Source organism: Ambystoma mexicanum, chromosome 1q, assembly GCF_040938575.1.
Source record: "Ambystoma mexicanum isolate Mex_15411 chromosome 1q, UKY_AmexF1_1, whole genome shotgun sequence".
In the NCBI taxonomy this organism is placed as follows: Eukaryota; Metazoa; Chordata; class Amphibia; order Caudata; family Ambystomatidae; genus Ambystoma; species Ambystoma mexicanum.
Window position 1 is genome coordinate 269,464,678 of NC_090922.1, and position 17,090 is coordinate 269,481,767.

A 17,090-nucleotide genomic window follows, 5' to 3' on the forward strand; every position below is an offset into this window, starting at 1 on the left:
CAATATTCCACAGCCTTCGGGATTAAGAACATGAATGCGAATGCAAGATGCCATGCGTCGATTTGCAGCGTCGTGTGCGGGACGTGCTCGCATGAAAGGCATTGCAGCTGACACAGGTGGAATGAATCACCACAGGTGACGGCTATACAGCCTGAAAACACATAAATTGCATACCCAAACCCCTCCCACAACCACACCCACTCCAGAATGCTACCGGCAGGACTAGCGATGTTGGGCCTGGGGGACCTGATTGCACTGCAAGTACTCCAACTTCAAGAAGAAGACGAATGCCAACGACTGCAACAACCGGCCGCACAGAGGAGACGCAGGAGGAGGAGGAGGAGGGCAAGGCATGGCCAGCAAGCACCACCAGCACAGCCACTACCACCACGCAGACAGCCCGCAATCCCACTCCTCCGAGCTAATCCGTTCAACCTCACAGCTGAGCAGATCCACACCCTCTACCGTTTGGACAGGGACACCATAACCGCCATTGTCGACATGACACACGCTGACCTTGTAAGCATGATAGATAGCCCAACCGCCATCCCACCCCTACTGAAGGTGGTGTCTGTACTCCACTTCCTGGCCACAGGCACCTACCAGCACACAGTCGGACAGTTGCATGGCATTTCACAGCCCCTATTCTCACGGACACTATTCCAAGTGCTTGATGCCCTCCTGAAGCACTCAGACGACTACATCACTTTACCACGCTCGGAGCAGGAGCTTACAAACACAAAAGTGGGATTCCATGCACTTGCCGGCATACCGGGTTGCATTGGTGCCATCGACTGCACCCATGTGGAATTGGTTGTCCCACATGCCATGGAGGCCCAGTACCGCAACCGGAAACAATATCATTCTATCAATGTACAAATGGTGTGTGACTCCAACAGGATCTTTACACATTGTTCTGCCCGATTTCCAGGATCAACACATGATTCTATGGTCTTGCGGAACTCTAGAATACCACGCTACATGGAGCGACACGCAGGGCGCCGATCCTGGCTACTCGGTGAGTCTCATTTAATGCATGAGTATGTGGGGTATGTGATGCGTGAATGACCTGGCAGGAAGGGGGTGGGGGTGCGTACGTAGCAATGACATTCCACAAACATCCTTTCTCGTCCACATACAGGTGATTGCGAGTATCCACTGAAGAGATGGCTCCTCACACCAATCCGGAACCCACAGGACCAGCATGAGGAGGACTACAACCATGCCCACTCACGTACCCGTGTGGTCATAGAACAGGCATTCGGCCTACTGAAGGCTCGTTTCCGCTGCCTCAGCAGGTCTGGCGGGGCACTCCTGTACCACCATGAGAAGGTGGCAAAGATGGTCATGGCATGTGTCATGCTACACAACATGTGCGTACGTAGGAATGTGGCCATGCCCCCCGACGCAGAACTGCTAGCACCTGAAGATGGTCATGATGAGGGTGGGGATGTGGCAGCACCTGAAGGGGTCCGCGAGGCACAGGAGGCCCGTGAATTACGTCAGAATCTCATAGATGCATGCTTCTAGCACTCACGCCTGGTGGCTGTTACATGGACACGGGACTTGTGGCACTGTGTGTGTCTGGGACATGCACAATGTGGACTGTACGCAAAGATAGGCCTCGTACACAATGATCAATGTCCACACATCTCATTGGATGATTGTGAAGAGTTGTATTGCATATGTGAAATGACATTACACACCCAATAGACCCGCCACCCAATGAAGCCCAACACACCCCCTACACCCTCCCACCTCCCCCCCGAACACCAGTGTCCGAAGACGCTCATCGTCAGTGGGCAGACGCTATTGCAAGCCCCCTCTCTGGGTATCAGGGGCACCCCTGCCTGTGGAGCGCCGGTTCCTCCCAGATCTACGTTGGGGGCTGCCCTGGACGGAACTTGCAACGGATGATGTCTCTGCCTGCTCACGTCCATGCATGTCCCTAAGGGTTTGTGAGAGCTCAGTGAGCACACGGCGCACAGCGGCAAGTTCACCACATACGTCTTTGGACGTCGCATGCAGTTCCCCCCTCAGGCTCTCGGTGCTTCTCTCCATTTGTCCCCTCAGGCTCTCGGTGCTTCTCTCCATTTGTGCCCTTAGTGTCTCTGTACTACGCTCCATTTCTGCCCTAAGTGTCTCAGTAGATGTTTCAATGGCTGCCTTAGAACCCCCACATTCATCAGCATGCTCCTTGAGGAGCGTGGCCATTTGCTGCTGTTGCACTATCATCTGCTCGAGGGACTGTTGCCTCTGCTGGGCCATGCCCATTTGCGGTGGTGTCACAAAGGGGCTGGACGCCTCATGTTGCCTTGCAACAGGCCTTGTGGGGGTTGGCCAGTCGTCGTCTTGTGGGTGCCCCTGCGTGGTGTCCTCATGGTGTATGGGATGAAACATACAGGGGGATTGGGACAGGTCATGGATGGATCCTACATCTACAGCACCGTTTTCTGTGTCGGAGCATGCTGGCATGAAAGCAGTGTCACCTATGGTGCTGCTGCCACCAGAAGCAGTGCCTTCTGTGGCATCCATTGGGGGGACCTGTGGTGCTGCTGTTGTGGACATGCTGGCTGCTGGGGTGCCTGTTGATGTCCCCTCCAGTGTGCTGCCACTCGATTTGTGCTGCTGCCGTGTCTTGATCCGTGCAGCTGAGGTGGAGGGTCTTTGGCCGTTGGTCTTGGCCCTCTTTGCAGGTGTGCTGGTAGGGGTGTCCTGCAGCTCGTCGTTGGAATCTGACCCTGTGGTGGAGTAAAGGAGGGCGAGCGTTATTCATGGGTCTGTGGTAATTGTAATGGCAATTGTATCACATGCATTGGGGTGGTACCTGGGGGTGATTTGGGTCAGGGCCTTGGAGGTGGTCTCATTTTTGTGTGCATTGGGGATGCAGTTGTTTTGCAGTCTGCAGTTAGGGTGTGCATGCTGCACATGTAGAGTGTGTTTTTTGGATTTTTTAATATTTATTTATTTAATCTGACTTTTATGGGGCGCTGTCATGGCAATGTATGTGGTCGTTCTCCTGGACATGTGTTTCTAGTGCACTATGGGGACACATGGTACTTCACATGGTTGGTAATTGTGGATTTGGCATGGTTTTATTTGGGCCACCTACCTGATTCTTCTGATGTCGGCACTCCTTTCTCCATCCCTCCGACTCCCTCTATGCTCTTCCCAGGGGGTCAACTTGATGGGTGATTCCGATCCTCCCCCGGTAGCTGTGGCAATGTTCCGGTTGGCAGAGAGTATGCTCCGGACGCGTATCCGTAGGTCGTCCCATCGCTTTCTGCATTGCTGTGGGTTGCGGGGTGCGGTCCCCACCGCACTTACCCGCTGTGCCACCAGCGCCCATATGGCCTTCTTGTTCGCAAGTGCCGTCCTGGTCATTTGCGTCGAGAAGACGACGGCAGCGTTCTCCTGGAGGGTCTCTGTGAGCACGGTGAGTTCCTCGTGGGAGAAGTGGACCTGCCGCTTGCGGTCGCACGCTTTTTTAGCAACTTTTCCCATATTTATTTTTTTAACTGGGGTGGCTAACGGGTTGGGATGTGTCTCAGGGTCGGATTTTTAATGGTTGTGTTGGGATTCTGATTTTATAGGTGTACGGCGTGCTGTTTCCCGTTCCGGCCCCATGTTTTTACTTCCGTTTCCGTATATTTACGGTGACTGTATTTAGCGCTGACCGCTCATTACGGTGACCGCTAAGATGGGTGGCGGAATTGCACCTAGGGCGACGTACGACGGCGGTAAGGGGCGTTTTGGGGTCATTTCCGCCATCGCGGACTTTGCACTTCCGCCATGGCGTAATGCTCGTGCCCGATGGGTCAGAATTAGCCGCACTTTCCTCCATCGTGCAGTGGCGGAAATGCTATTTACGCTATGGCGGTCATGTCAGTTGATTTCCGCAAGGGTCGTAATGAGGGCCCTTGAGTTTTACTGTACAAAGTGAATTGGTTAGTTGTAGTATATTTTACGTGTGGTTTGTGTTTAAGTTTCATAGAAGTGTTGTGTTTATAACAAATGGTTTAAAAATAAATGTACTTATATTTTTCTACCTGAAACCTTGAGTCAGTGTTTGCTTGAGTCACAGTAATTGTGGTCCCTTTGTGTAATCTCTGCTACTGCTCAAATACTCTTGAGATAAGCCTGGCTGCTCCGCCACTGCTACCACTCTAACATAGCGGTACAGGCTTGTACCAAAGGTAAAACTTGTATTGCCACCTGTAGTCTTTATTTTGTGTAGTGGTCCCTAAGGGCACTGCACAGGATTTTGCCTAACAGGGATCAAGAGTAAGACTCGGACAAAGTGGGCCTCATTATAACAATTGCGGAATGGGTTAACGGGTGCCGCTAATGGTGGCGGCCCCGTTAAACCCATTCTGCAATATTATGAGGTTCCCTCGCGGGACCCGATGTGGACGTCTGGTTTTACCAGACGTCCAGAGCGGGTCCCGCGAGGGGACCAGGGAGCTAACAACGAGCCAGTCGTAATCGGCCCATTGTTAGCTCCCTCACCCATTCCCATTGAGCTCTATGGGGGCTCAAATGGGAATGGGGAAGGCCCAGGGTTGGGTTCCCTGAAGGAGGAATTACCGGACCCTCCAAACTCGGAATGGCCCCGTAATTCCCCATTCAGGGAACCCAGACCCGGACACGGTTTTGGAGGCAGCCATGCCCTTATTAAGGGCATGGCTGCCTCCAAAGTCGTAATGAGGCCCAGTAAGTTTTAGATTGAAAGAATGCATTTTTATTATAAAAACAAAAAGAGGGGTTGGGGAAATCCTATCTAACCCTAGGTCTATGGACCTCATTATAAGTGTGCTGGAAAGGGGTTAACGGCACCGGTAAGGATGCCGTTGCCGTTAACCCCTTACCGCATCATTCCGAGGTCCCTTAGCGGGTCCAACTAAGGCTAGCTGGTTTTATCAGCCGCCCTTAGCGGAAACCGTTAAGGGACCAGGGAGCTAATAATAAGAATAATATTAGCTCCTTCCCCATTCCCAAGGAGCCCTATGGGGGCTCGAATGAGAATGGGGAATGGTTTTCAGAATGGGGACTTACCGGGTCCTCCAAGGTTGGAATGACCCGGTAAGTACCCATTCCGAGAACCCGGACACGACTTTGGAGGCAGCCATGGTGCTAACAGCACCATGGCTGCCTCCAAAGTCGTAATGAGACCCTATGAGGGGGTTTCTCTGCCTCAACAAAACTAAAACGTCTGTGTCAGCATGTCTAAATCAAAAAAGTTCTCTGTCCTGTGACCAAAATCCTAAGCTGACCCTCACACACTAAACTTAATTTAACATGACAGGGCAATGTCTTTGAGCTGTTTACCAACAGCTTCCTTCCAAAGTTCCAGACATAGGTCTTGAAAGTGAAGAAAAGAAAAGAGGGTACAGTTTCAATAGAGAAGGGGTCTTCTGGACATATGAAAGCAATATGTGACATATGACTCCCCTGCCCTTAATTTAGATATTAAATTCTGGCCCCGCTCTGCCCTTATTTTACTTAAATAATTATGACCCCTCTGTCCTTCATTTAATTAATACTGAACCCATACCCTTCATTTTAATCAATTAACCACATGTCCTATAACTTTATCGAATGTAACCCTTAAAAAACAGAAAACAAATGGAAAAAAGAACCCACTCCTGATTCCCATCCCAAGACCCTTCCCCAAAACTCCCCAAACCCATGATTTGGTGCTGCTGGGGGTCATGCGACCCTACCAGCAACACAAAGGAAAAAAACAAAAAAGAACCAAACAAAGCAAAAGGAAGCCATTTCGCTTCACCCCACCTCGCCAGATGGACCCCTGCATGCCAAACTCTGATAAGTCCAGGCCTTTTGGCCCATACTCCTGCTAAGCCCCGCCTTAAACTTAATTTTACCCCGACCGCTGCCCTTCAGTTCAATTACTTTATCTTGACTTCCCTGCCCTTACTTTAACTATTTAATTCCAACCCCCTCTGCGATTAATTTCATTAATTCTGACACAATTCCCTTAATTGAATTAAATAATTCCGACCCCTTCACCCTTAATTTAATTAATTCTGACCCCTCTGCAATTAATTTAATTCTGACCCCGCCTCTGATTTAATAAATACTGACCCCCCTACCATTAATGTTAATCAATGAACCCCTTGTCCTGTAATTTTAGCAAATTTAACACTTACAAAAAGTGAGAAAAAATGAAAAAGAAAACCTCTCCTGATTCCCATTCCCATCCCGAGACCCTCTTCCAAACCTTTCCTCCAAACCCTGATTGGTGGTACTGGGATCACGCCACCCTACCAGCAACACCTAGTGGGGAAAGAAAAGAACCAGAGTGCAAGAGGAAGCCGTTTCGCGTCCCACCGACATGCCAGGAAAACCCTTCAATGCCAAAATGCAGGTAAGTCAAGGCCTTTTGGCCTATACCCCCACCAACGCCTCCTCCCTTTAACCATACTTTTAATCCTTTAGTTTAGTTTATGCTGATCCCCTTCCCCTAATTCAAATATTTAATTTGACCTCCCTGTCCCCTTATTGTAATTGAATAATTCCAACCGCTCTGCTCTTAATTGAATTAATTCATTCTGCCCCATGCCCTTAATTTAATTAATACTGACCCCCTACCCTTAAGTTTAATAAATTATCCCCTTATCATGTAACTTTATCAAATGTAACCCTTATGAAAAGGGAAAATAGGGAAAAAGTCTCCACTCCTGATTCCCATCCCCATCCCGAGACCCACTCCCTAAACTCTCGCCAACTCCTGGTCAGTGTTGTTGGCGGTCATGTGACCCAACCACTCATAATGGACCCTCCCAGGGCAGCCTTTCAAGGGCAGCTGGCAAAGGGCAGTGGATAAGGGTAATTCCTGTTGGCCTGTCCACCCTGCAGCCCTCCCCTATCCACAGGAAGAAGGTAAGGGACATCACAATATTATTTGAACCAATTGGGTTCCTGCTGCTTTTTTGCATTGGGTTGGTTAATGCCGCTTTTCCATTTAGTCACACTAGAATTGTACTGATTTAGTTGTTTAGATTTAGTTTAGATGTGCGCCTCTACAAACCATGCAACTGGACCAAATCAAACATGGGACAATAAAGAATGAAGAACCGACAATGAAACTACTCAACACCCAGAGATCACCACAACCAACTAACCACTTCCATCTCTTCTCCACACCCTCAAACCTCTCACATACAACTCACATCCATAGTGCTAGTGAAATATCCCACCAAAAACACAAACTACAGAACCCTCTCTAATCACACTACAAACCCAATACCTGCAGGCAACAAACAACTCAGACACTGGACGTCACCCTTACATACACAACAAGTGCAGTGAACCTAACAAATCACACCTAGAAAGCTTGCACACACAGTTTCTCCTGGTTCTACAGGCGTCACCAGATGAGAACAAGCTCTATCAGATGCATCTCTCCCTCACTAAGCAAGCCTACCCACTTTTCTTACTGAGCCACAAATGCAGCCATTGCCGGAAAATTAGCACATGATCAAACAATGCTTATATGTTCAATAATGTGAATACCTAGCCATAGGATGTCAATACCCAGCATATGTGATGTGGACACCCCACTTATTAAAGAGCACTTATGCTTGTAACATTTTCAATTAGAGACTAACATGTCTCCAGATTTATTGACATATGATTTTGCGGCACACTTTCTTTGAACACATAATCTGACACATCTTGCACACTTGTATCAGTGCTTGTCAAGACCTATATTGCTTTATATATCCTGTATATTTCCAAAAGGTTTAGATAGTTTGAGGTCATGAAAATGCTTTCTCTGCATGTACAGCTGGGTTGCATAGATAATGTGTCCTGGTGCATGCTTTGGATACATAGGGGATACCACAGCCTTGCATCCCACATCCAAAAGATAAATCATTATATGTGATTGTCTAAACAAGATAACTGTGCTTTCTTTCCTTTTTGACAAAGAAGACATTATTTTCTAAGTTTATAGTGATTTTCTCTATGAGTGCTTTCTCAATCTCTTCATGTTTAAGTCTTATGACCTCAATCAGATCCATATTTTCCTTGGAATTGTATGTTACTTTGGTTAGTTTGTTGTTAAATAAACCAAAGTACCCGCCCGGTAGCTGAATGGAGCAGAGGAGAATAGAAGAACGAATGGCATCTTCACATTTCTGAAGGTATGTGTAGACAGGCTGGAAGAACTCCATGCTGCAGGGCTGAAGCGTGAAGAACATAATATGTTTGCAGGTTTCTTATCCTTCAGTGCTAGAATTCTGCTGAGTGGGGTTGTGCTGGTATCACTCTATTTTGTCAAGATACCAAAGCCCCCTTTTCTTTTTGAGGTAAAGCCTACCTGGAATCTGATGGTTTACCTTGCCAGAAACCACCTCAATTGGTTGCCACATTTGATAGCCTATACCTGCACCTGCATCAAGCAGGTAGGTCGTGCCATAAACAACTACAATCGGCATAGGGTGACAAATATTTATAGTGCACATTTCCAGCTATGGAATGTATGAATTGCCTCCAATGAGTGTGACATCATAACCCATTTCTTTAACGATCCAGTAGAACAGAAAATTGTGTTCCCAGTAACATCTGCCTCGTTACTTCCTCACAAGTTTTTCAAATATGGCTTCTAAGCCAAGGAAAATGTTTTCGCCATAGTAGCCACTGACATTTTCGAATGGAATTGCCCTGATATGATGCTGGTATACAGCTGTCAAAGTGTCCAGGTCAGCTTTTTCTCTTGCTCTTCCGTAACAAATTCTCTTGAAATATTCCAGTTGGTTCATTATGTTTTCTGAAAAAGAAAAGACACCTTTTTTAATGGACCACTTTTTAAAGTAGCCAACAATTTGCTTGTTAACAGTCACACCAAAGACAAAAAAACAGATTATCTAACAACATACTGTACAGAAAATCTAAAATACTGGCGAGTTACGAATTTTGTAAGAAGCCACCATTCATGTTCTGGATATGCAGTAGTTGTCATCGGCATTAGTAGATATTGCACAAACCTTTTGGGGTATTCAGAAGGACACATACATCTACTGCCTCCTGACACTGCACAACGACTTGGTGATTTAGTTGAGTGATATTATGCTATTTTGTTAATTTCAAAGTACAAAACCACCATGAGTGTGGCTTCCTAACCCTAACTGCCTGTATGCAGTGCATTGCTGGACATCACAGTTTGTGGCAGTACATTGAATATATAATGAGAGAGTAATTACTTGAACAGACGCTCATGAGGTGGTACAGAAACATTAGTACAAGCTATAGGCACAAGCTGTTTGTGGAGTTTTGTACAGTGTTATGCTAAATCTGTGGTTGCATTAGTCGTGTGAGAATCCGACGTGGTGTGTAATTCCATTGAGAAGTAAGGTGCCATTGCTGAATAAGCAAAAGGAGTAGGTAAGCAGCACTGTGGTTGGTAATTCAGAGGTTTGTTCGCAAATTGTGGAGTCTACATTCTTTTGCTTGTAACTAATAACTACACAGGATCTTGCAGAAACTGTGCATTTATAATGCTAACTCTATATATTTGTCTGATGTCTTTTAAGACCACAGGAGTCGCTTCCTTGGGTAGTGATGAGATTTATAGTGCTTCCCTTCAACTGTTCCATCATGAAGCATCCTATTGTGGTTGAGTATGGAGGCATTGTGCAGGATGGGAGGAGAAAGGTCAATGAAGGAGGCCTTTACTAGCCCCAGAAGCGGGCATTGCAGAATATCAGGTTTCTAAGGTCACGGGCAGAATGTCATGATCCAAGTGCTTGTGCTGAGCAAGCTGACCGCTGCTTGCACCCACCCCACTTTCTTCCCACCCGCTCCCCATGGTCCGTCAGACTTGTCGTCACCTCCCATTGGCCCCCTTCATGCCCATTTACCTTTTATTTTTCCGGGCCACCACTCCTTCATCAAGCCCCAGTCACCAGGCAGAGCCCTTTTTTCTATTTTAACAGCGGCCATATTGAGTGAGTATTTGTTTCAATGAATGGGTCACTGTGAGCATGCCACCCTTCTATTGGTACAAATACATTACAATCAGTACCCTGGTTTTAAACCCAGCAGCAGCAGGATTGATCGTCCAGTCACGTCACCAGGTGACCGCTCATGAACAAAATCAGATTCTGAAGTAGGCGCACAGCCAGAGATTTAAAGACAGAATAGCTAATTTAAAACATAATGCCCCACTTCCCCAAAATCCGTACAATGTGTATGTGCAAGAGGGGAGCGTAAGGAATGCGATGATTCAGGAGTGCTAAGAGTAATGAGTTTACCATTCGTCACCCTCAATTACTCCCTAATTACATCAGATCCGAATAAAATCACCTCCAGTACTGGGAAAAAGCTGAAAACCTGAAAACATGTTTTGTTATATAGAACGGACCAATCATATCCAATCTTGGACTTCTCTGTGAACTGCTTTTTCTTGGTTAACTGGATGTCTCCCAAACAGTCTCTTACAGACCCTGAGTTGCATTTACCCTGTCCCTTGTCTCTTCTTACCACTTTAATCACTCTATTTATTTGCACTTTTTCATTTCTCTATTATGTTCCTTGTACGTCTCAATGTTCCCCCTGCTCTTAAATTATCTACCTGTGAAAAATCACACATCTGTACCCCACCCCTTTGCGTTGGATCTCTGTGCTCTGTGCTCCGGAACAACTGTGTTTGCCATCAGCGTCTTATTCAACCCAAATAAATATTGACCTCGCCTATCTCCTCCTAGTAACATTCCTTACCAAATGATGGTTTTTCAAGCAGGACAATCAATTGCCCTTATCCATAAACTTGTGCTGAGAATGAAATCTCTTCCCAGAACTTAAGGCTGTTAATCTTATATGGTGACACAATACGTTCCTGTGTGAGGACAGGAGAACGAATACACAACAAACATTGTAGACTGTTGTCATGATATCACTGAACACCAGAGCAAGTTGGGACCCGCCTTCAAGCACACAGTATACAACATGCTCCACAGCAGCTAAGAGCCAGAGGTAAATCAGCCTCCCACAGTCAATAGCTTCCGGAATTACCAGCACTGGTAATACCTGTGCCTGTAATTTAGTTAATTCCCCCCATGGAGTCCTATGCGGGTCATTATAAGATTCCCGGTGTGGGAAAAATGCCAATAAAAGTCGCGGTAATACCAATACCAGCAGTTTTTCTGTACCAGGAAACTAAACGTTTTCCATTGGGGGTGACTGATTTACCACAATCAAAAAACAGCTGCAATTACTGGCACCGGTAATAACGGTGCCATAATTCAGGTAATTCTTATGGGACTCCGTGGAATGGGGAATTACAGGCATTCACCGCCACCTGTAATATCCCGGAAATACCAGGATATCAGGCAGCGGGAATGCTAATTCCATTTAGTGGTATTCTGCCGGTTTTACCGGCAGGCTACCACCAAACTTGTGATGAGGGCCTATGTGTCTTTCACTGAAGTCTTGTTCAAAATAAGCATTGGCAGAGCCAACAGTTGTGGCTTGTGTATAGGTATTAGGCAATTGTCAGGCACTGGTGTTAAATGCCCAAGTAGTCTCACCATTTTGCAGCTGCTACCATCAATGGCCAGTTATTACCAGCGCTAAGTTTTGCTTTGATAATTGCCACATATACCACCTCTTTGATAACCAGAAGTGCAGCTGACCTGCCTTGCAGCATGGTAAAAGTTACTGCTAGACACATTTTTTACATTTGGCCGGTGCTGGTTTTATTTTCATAATAATAGATAATGAATGGCAGCTTTTAAAAAAATCTTTTTGAGGGCATTGTTATAGTGTGGCTACAAACGACATAAAACCAAGCTCAATATTCTTTTCATCTCTCTACTCATTTCACTGCCTACTGAAAAGCCGTGTCCTCCTTCTGTGTACTGTGCTTTGCCAGTGGGTCTCCCAGAGTAAACACATGCAGAAAGAAGGGATGCAGCACTTTCTCACACATACACCTGGTTCTCCTGCGAGCCAAATGTTGGACTAGTTTTCTTTGTTCACCTATGCTGTATGCTGGCCACCTATTAGCCAGAGTCATTACAATGTATCTTTCCAGTTGTGGCTGGCTATTTATTCACCTGGAGGGAGGTAAATAGGTGGTAAATAAACATAGTGAGGAAACCGAATCACAAGCAGGGGGGAAAGGTGGAATAGGTGGATTCTTACAAAATGGGTACAAATGGAGTATTTTATAGTGACATGTTTGGTTAATTGCGTCAAAATACATAAAATGTGTAAACAGATTTGTAGGGTGACACAAGAAAGAACCCAAGAGATGCCAAGTTGCCAAAAACAGTACACAGGAGTATTAAGCAACACATGTTTGTGATGTCTGTCTCCATAACATATACCAGCTGTCAGAATACACTCATGATTGCTATCCCCAATAAATCCAATATTGTCAATGTAAGAAGACCTTTTCATGCTAGCTGTGCCACGATATGCTAGTATTGCTACTTTAAGAACATGCTCACGTTGGCTATGCACAAAAAGTAAATATTACCACTGTAATAAGGCCTTGGCATGCAGGGTGTGCGCATTTATGCAGTACTTCACTGTGAGAACACAGTCATCTTGGCTGTGACCAATAGAGCCAATATTGCCACTGTAAGAAGATACTTGTGTTGACTGTGTCTAATAATGCAAATATTGCCACACTAAGGCTACATTGCTATGCTGGAGATTTAAATAGAGGCCAGTATCAAGAATGTAGGCATGCTGGCTGTGCCTATCAATAATGCCAATATTGCAATTGTATCAATATGGTTGCCTGCTGGCTGTGCCAATATATTCATGCAATACCCAATAAAACATTTTCTTGATCTACACACAATCACAACCAACACAACTGGTGCTGTTCCTTTGGCCCCCCCTTAACCAGCCTCCCTTTCCCAACACTGCAAAAAGCCAAGCATTGCTGTCAACCCCATCTGGGTGAAAGGTGAATAAAACTGGTCTAAAGGATTCTGGGTAGGTGATGAGCTATCCATAAATGAATCGTGTAGGACATATAGATGTTTTTTCATCGCTAATGATGTCCTCAAAATTGTAAAAGGGATTTGGTTCTAGGGTAAACCTGTATTGAATTACAAATCATTAGAAGACATCAATGTACAAGATATAATGTAAGAAAAAACGATTTTCATTTCACCACAATATGGTAGTTTTAGAAATGCTGATACCCAAAGTATTGATGATGAATTGTGAGTGAATCTTTGTTGCGATTGGAACTATAGATGACAGAACAAACACAGTCCTGAGAAGCAAGCAGTGACATCCCTGTGTTATCTGCCCAGCTCCCAAGCTTTAAGGACAGTCTTAGTTCAAACAATAGGTACAAACTTATATGAAATCTGCTGAGCGTGATTGGCTGCACCAGAGCATGATTCTGTTCTCATACCTATCGATAATGCAACCACTTCCATGGGTAGATGCCTTGAGATCTGGGACCATGTATGCTTAACACGCACATTCACTTCTACACACGTGCATTTTGCTTCTACAGCAACGTTTGTACAGTTAAAATGAACAGCAAATATATTCCGGCGTATATGGGTGCACGATTAACCTTCTATGTGCACCTCGAAGTAACGAAATGCTATGCGAACCTCTGCCAGATACTGCTCATGAAAGAACAATCCCCTGCAAAGGCACTTGCTTTCACCTACAGTGATGAAGGTGCAAATAGGGGACTTTTACTACAAAGGATGCAAACATCAACTGAGGGTTCTCAGCTTTACATTAAATTACACCACTGTGTCATGGGCGGGTTCAAGTACAACATAGTCAAGAGTTTTGAATTAACTCACACTCAGCGTGCAGTAACACGCTGTATTGGGTTGTCAGCTTTGCACAGAACTGGACAGGCCTACATGGAGATTAGACGAGTTTTCTGGAATAATAACGGTGACTGAGAAGTGAAAAACGCAAGCAAAGCTGGGCCTGTATCTACTTGGATCACAGGCTGTGTTTATTTCTGCAGAGGCAGCAGCCTCCAAACCTGACATGTCGCCATGTGACACACAGTACTGGCCTTTCATGGGCACACCTTGAATGGCAATACTCCAATTTCCTTTTCTGGCCAGCCCACTTCTTCAATTTAGGTGGGTTCTCGAGTAGTGTATCTGGCTGCTACAATTAAACTTGGTTTCCTGTTTGAAGGCACAGTCCTAAACAGAAATGTAGTCTTGTATGAAATCGGTTAACGTTCATGTCATTCTGTTCTGCTGGCATCGGACAATCTGAAATGAGAGTCACGATTACTGGGTAAGAAAGAGCCTCTTGGACAGTAATTCTGTGACCTCTGCATTGAACAAAATGGTGTCAGACTGCTTTAGTTCAATAACATTGGGGCTCATTATAAATTCTCTGGACTGGAAAAAATGCAGGTAATTCCGGCACTGTCATTTATTCCGGACAAGGGGAAACATAAAATTGCCAGTGGGTTCAATGATCTACCGGCAGACCTGAACTGCCGGTAAATCAGGCCCTTACTGGCAAATCAATGCCAGAATCACTGGCACCATATGTGGGCTATCCCATCCACGGAGTCCGATTGGACTCCATGGAATGGGAACTTACTGCCCTTGTCAGTCTAGAAAAACTAAACACCCTTAAGGTGGAAAGAAATGCATGATAATTGGTTGGCCGAAGACCAACCGCCTCATTAAAAGTATAAAGAATATATGCTCATTACTTATTATGTAGCTATTAGTTCAACTAGAGTGCAGCCATTTTAAGGTAACCAGAATCGCCATTTTGTTTTCTCTAAGTTTCTCTTTAACATCGCCACTTTGCCTCATGTAAAACTGCTTTTCTGTAGATATTATGCTGCTCCAATGGTCCAAGGTTATTAAAGGCTTGTTGAAACATTGCGCGAAGAGCCAGACAGAAAGGCCTGTTTTCCTCCTTCACATATCCTTGGAAGCAGAAAGCAAGGCATTCTTATCAGTACACGGATGCCAGTGAGTCTCCCTAGAAGAATAGCAAAGTACGAAACTATTTGTAAAAAGCGTTTAATTATGTTCTCTTCTACAGCCCCCCTTAATTGGGCCCCGCGAGGCCCGGAGAGCAAGTTGACCTCCAGGGTGCGAACAGAAACCAGGAGATAGCAAAACCTGGAATGTGCCATTCTCCTACGCGCAGCTTGTCCATGAAAAGAGAAGCGCTGTGTTCTATTAAATAAAGAATGGTGCCTGTAAATTTGAGATTGCAAACTGTTGCTAAATGTAGCGGGCTGAGGTGTCAAATTCGTCACTATGGTCAATCATTGTTTCTGAATCAAAGAGAATGAAGTTAGGGGCGGCATCAAATGTGTCATTGCTGATTGTATGAGGCTCATTTTGTATATATGTAACTGATGTACGTTGTTCGCTCTCTTGCATCTCTTGAGGTCTGTCAGACACACATCGAGGTGGCGTGGCACCATTTGGCCAACTGAGACTATTTGTTTTGCAATAAACCCTAGATTTTGGAAATACAACCTCGTGTCTGGCGTATCCGTTCGTGTGTGGTGATTGTGCCTTGTTTCCACATCCCAGGATCCCTCAGGGGCCCCTTCACCCTTTCCGCCGATCGTACTACTCAGGTAATACTGGGATATCAGGTGGCAGAAATGGTAGGTGTAGTTTGCCGGTATCCCACCGGAATTACTAGAGGGAAAGTTGCAATATCGTAATGAACCACATTGTGTGTAGCTCACCAGTTGCAGAAGTCTACGAAAGCAGATATGAGAAATGTAAAATACTGGCGCTAGGCTTAAAAAATCGTGTTACTTTGTTTTTACATGCCAAAACAACTAAGATAGGGGTGCCTTGAGATAGAAGTGAAGGATAGGTGGATGCCTGGAAGAGAATTGTTTTGCTTCTAGAATTCAGAAACTTACTGCGTTTACACGTTCAGTCTGCTCACGAGGCTCTCTGAATCAGCTAGGACTCTCCAAATCCAACGGTCACTCTGTCCTGGCTCTTGCTGCTCGGCATCGGTCCAGCACTGCTCTGACCCACCCACCAACAATATCTCAAACATTATTGGCTATCAAACAGCCAATGAACAATGGTATCTGACCATGAAGGACAGTCACAGAGTTCAGCTAAGTACGCTGTTTGTGCATGAGAACATGCTGACTTGGATACTCCTGTATCTCCCGCCAGGCTCCCAATAATACATATTATGTTTTCTGCACAGACCCCAAAGAACTCTGCGTAGAGAACAAAGAAAACATTAATGCCATGAGACCTGCCCCGCGCCTGCGCTCTATGCCACCACACTGCAGAGTAGCTGGGCCAGGATATACTTATTCATTAAATTAGTGCATGCTTACTACTGAGGGCCTGACTGCAGGCATTTCAACGAGTGCTTTGGTACAAAGGTGGGCAGTGCCCCCCCATGCCTATGTAAGCAGTTGCCTCTGGCATTGAGTAGAGCAAACATTAAGAGCGTGCATAATCACTTGAGCAGCGCTAAAAAAAGAGGCACAACGAACAGGTAGAACTTGCTCAAATGGAGTGAGATGAAGCACCAAAGCACACCTTTGATAATTAGAAACAGGTGCTCTAACTGGGACACAACCAAAAATAAAACATGCTAACCTTTGATATTCTGGCCTAGGACATGTAAAAGTACATCCATCTCCATACAGCTACATCCAGACCCCTAACATGACATCCACCAACACTGAAGGTGGTTAAGAAGGAAGGCTATGTACCAAACATCACCCAGGATGAGCTGGATGTTATGATAGGCTACATGGTAGACTTTGAAGCAACCCTATACAACTTACAAAGGTAAAGGGCAAGCCTTGCAATAGAAAAATGCCCTCTGTGCTGAACTGATAAGCAACATGATTGCTAATGTGATTACCTTAGGAGTGGCTCTGAGTACCACAAAAGAAGTGATGAAACGATTAGGGGACCTCAAAAGGCAAACAAAGTAGAAGCTGGTGGACCAAAATCTGCATGCCACTGGCACAGGTGGTGACACAGTAGCCGTCATCCCAGGCAGAAGACGCACTGGCACGCATGATCAATATAGTGGTAGTAGATGGCATGAGTAGCCCGGACAAATTTGCACAGGAGTAAGGTGACTGA

At 45.6% G+C, this 17,090-nt stretch overlaps 1 protein-coding gene across 1 annotated transcript in view; it reads right to left on the minus strand.

The window, feature by feature from the left end:
- LOC138527422 (arylamine N-acetyltransferase, pineal gland isozyme NAT-3-like) overlaps positions 1-15,952 on the minus strand; it is a 50,154-nt gene extending 34,202 nt beyond the window's left edge. The window contains exon 1 of the mRNA XM_069638558.1: positions 15,887-15,952. The gene's annotated coding sequence lies outside the window, so the exon portion shown is untranslated. The remainder of the gene's footprint in view (positions 1-15,886) is intronic.
- Between the last annotated feature and the right edge of the window lie 1,138 nt (positions 15,953-17,090).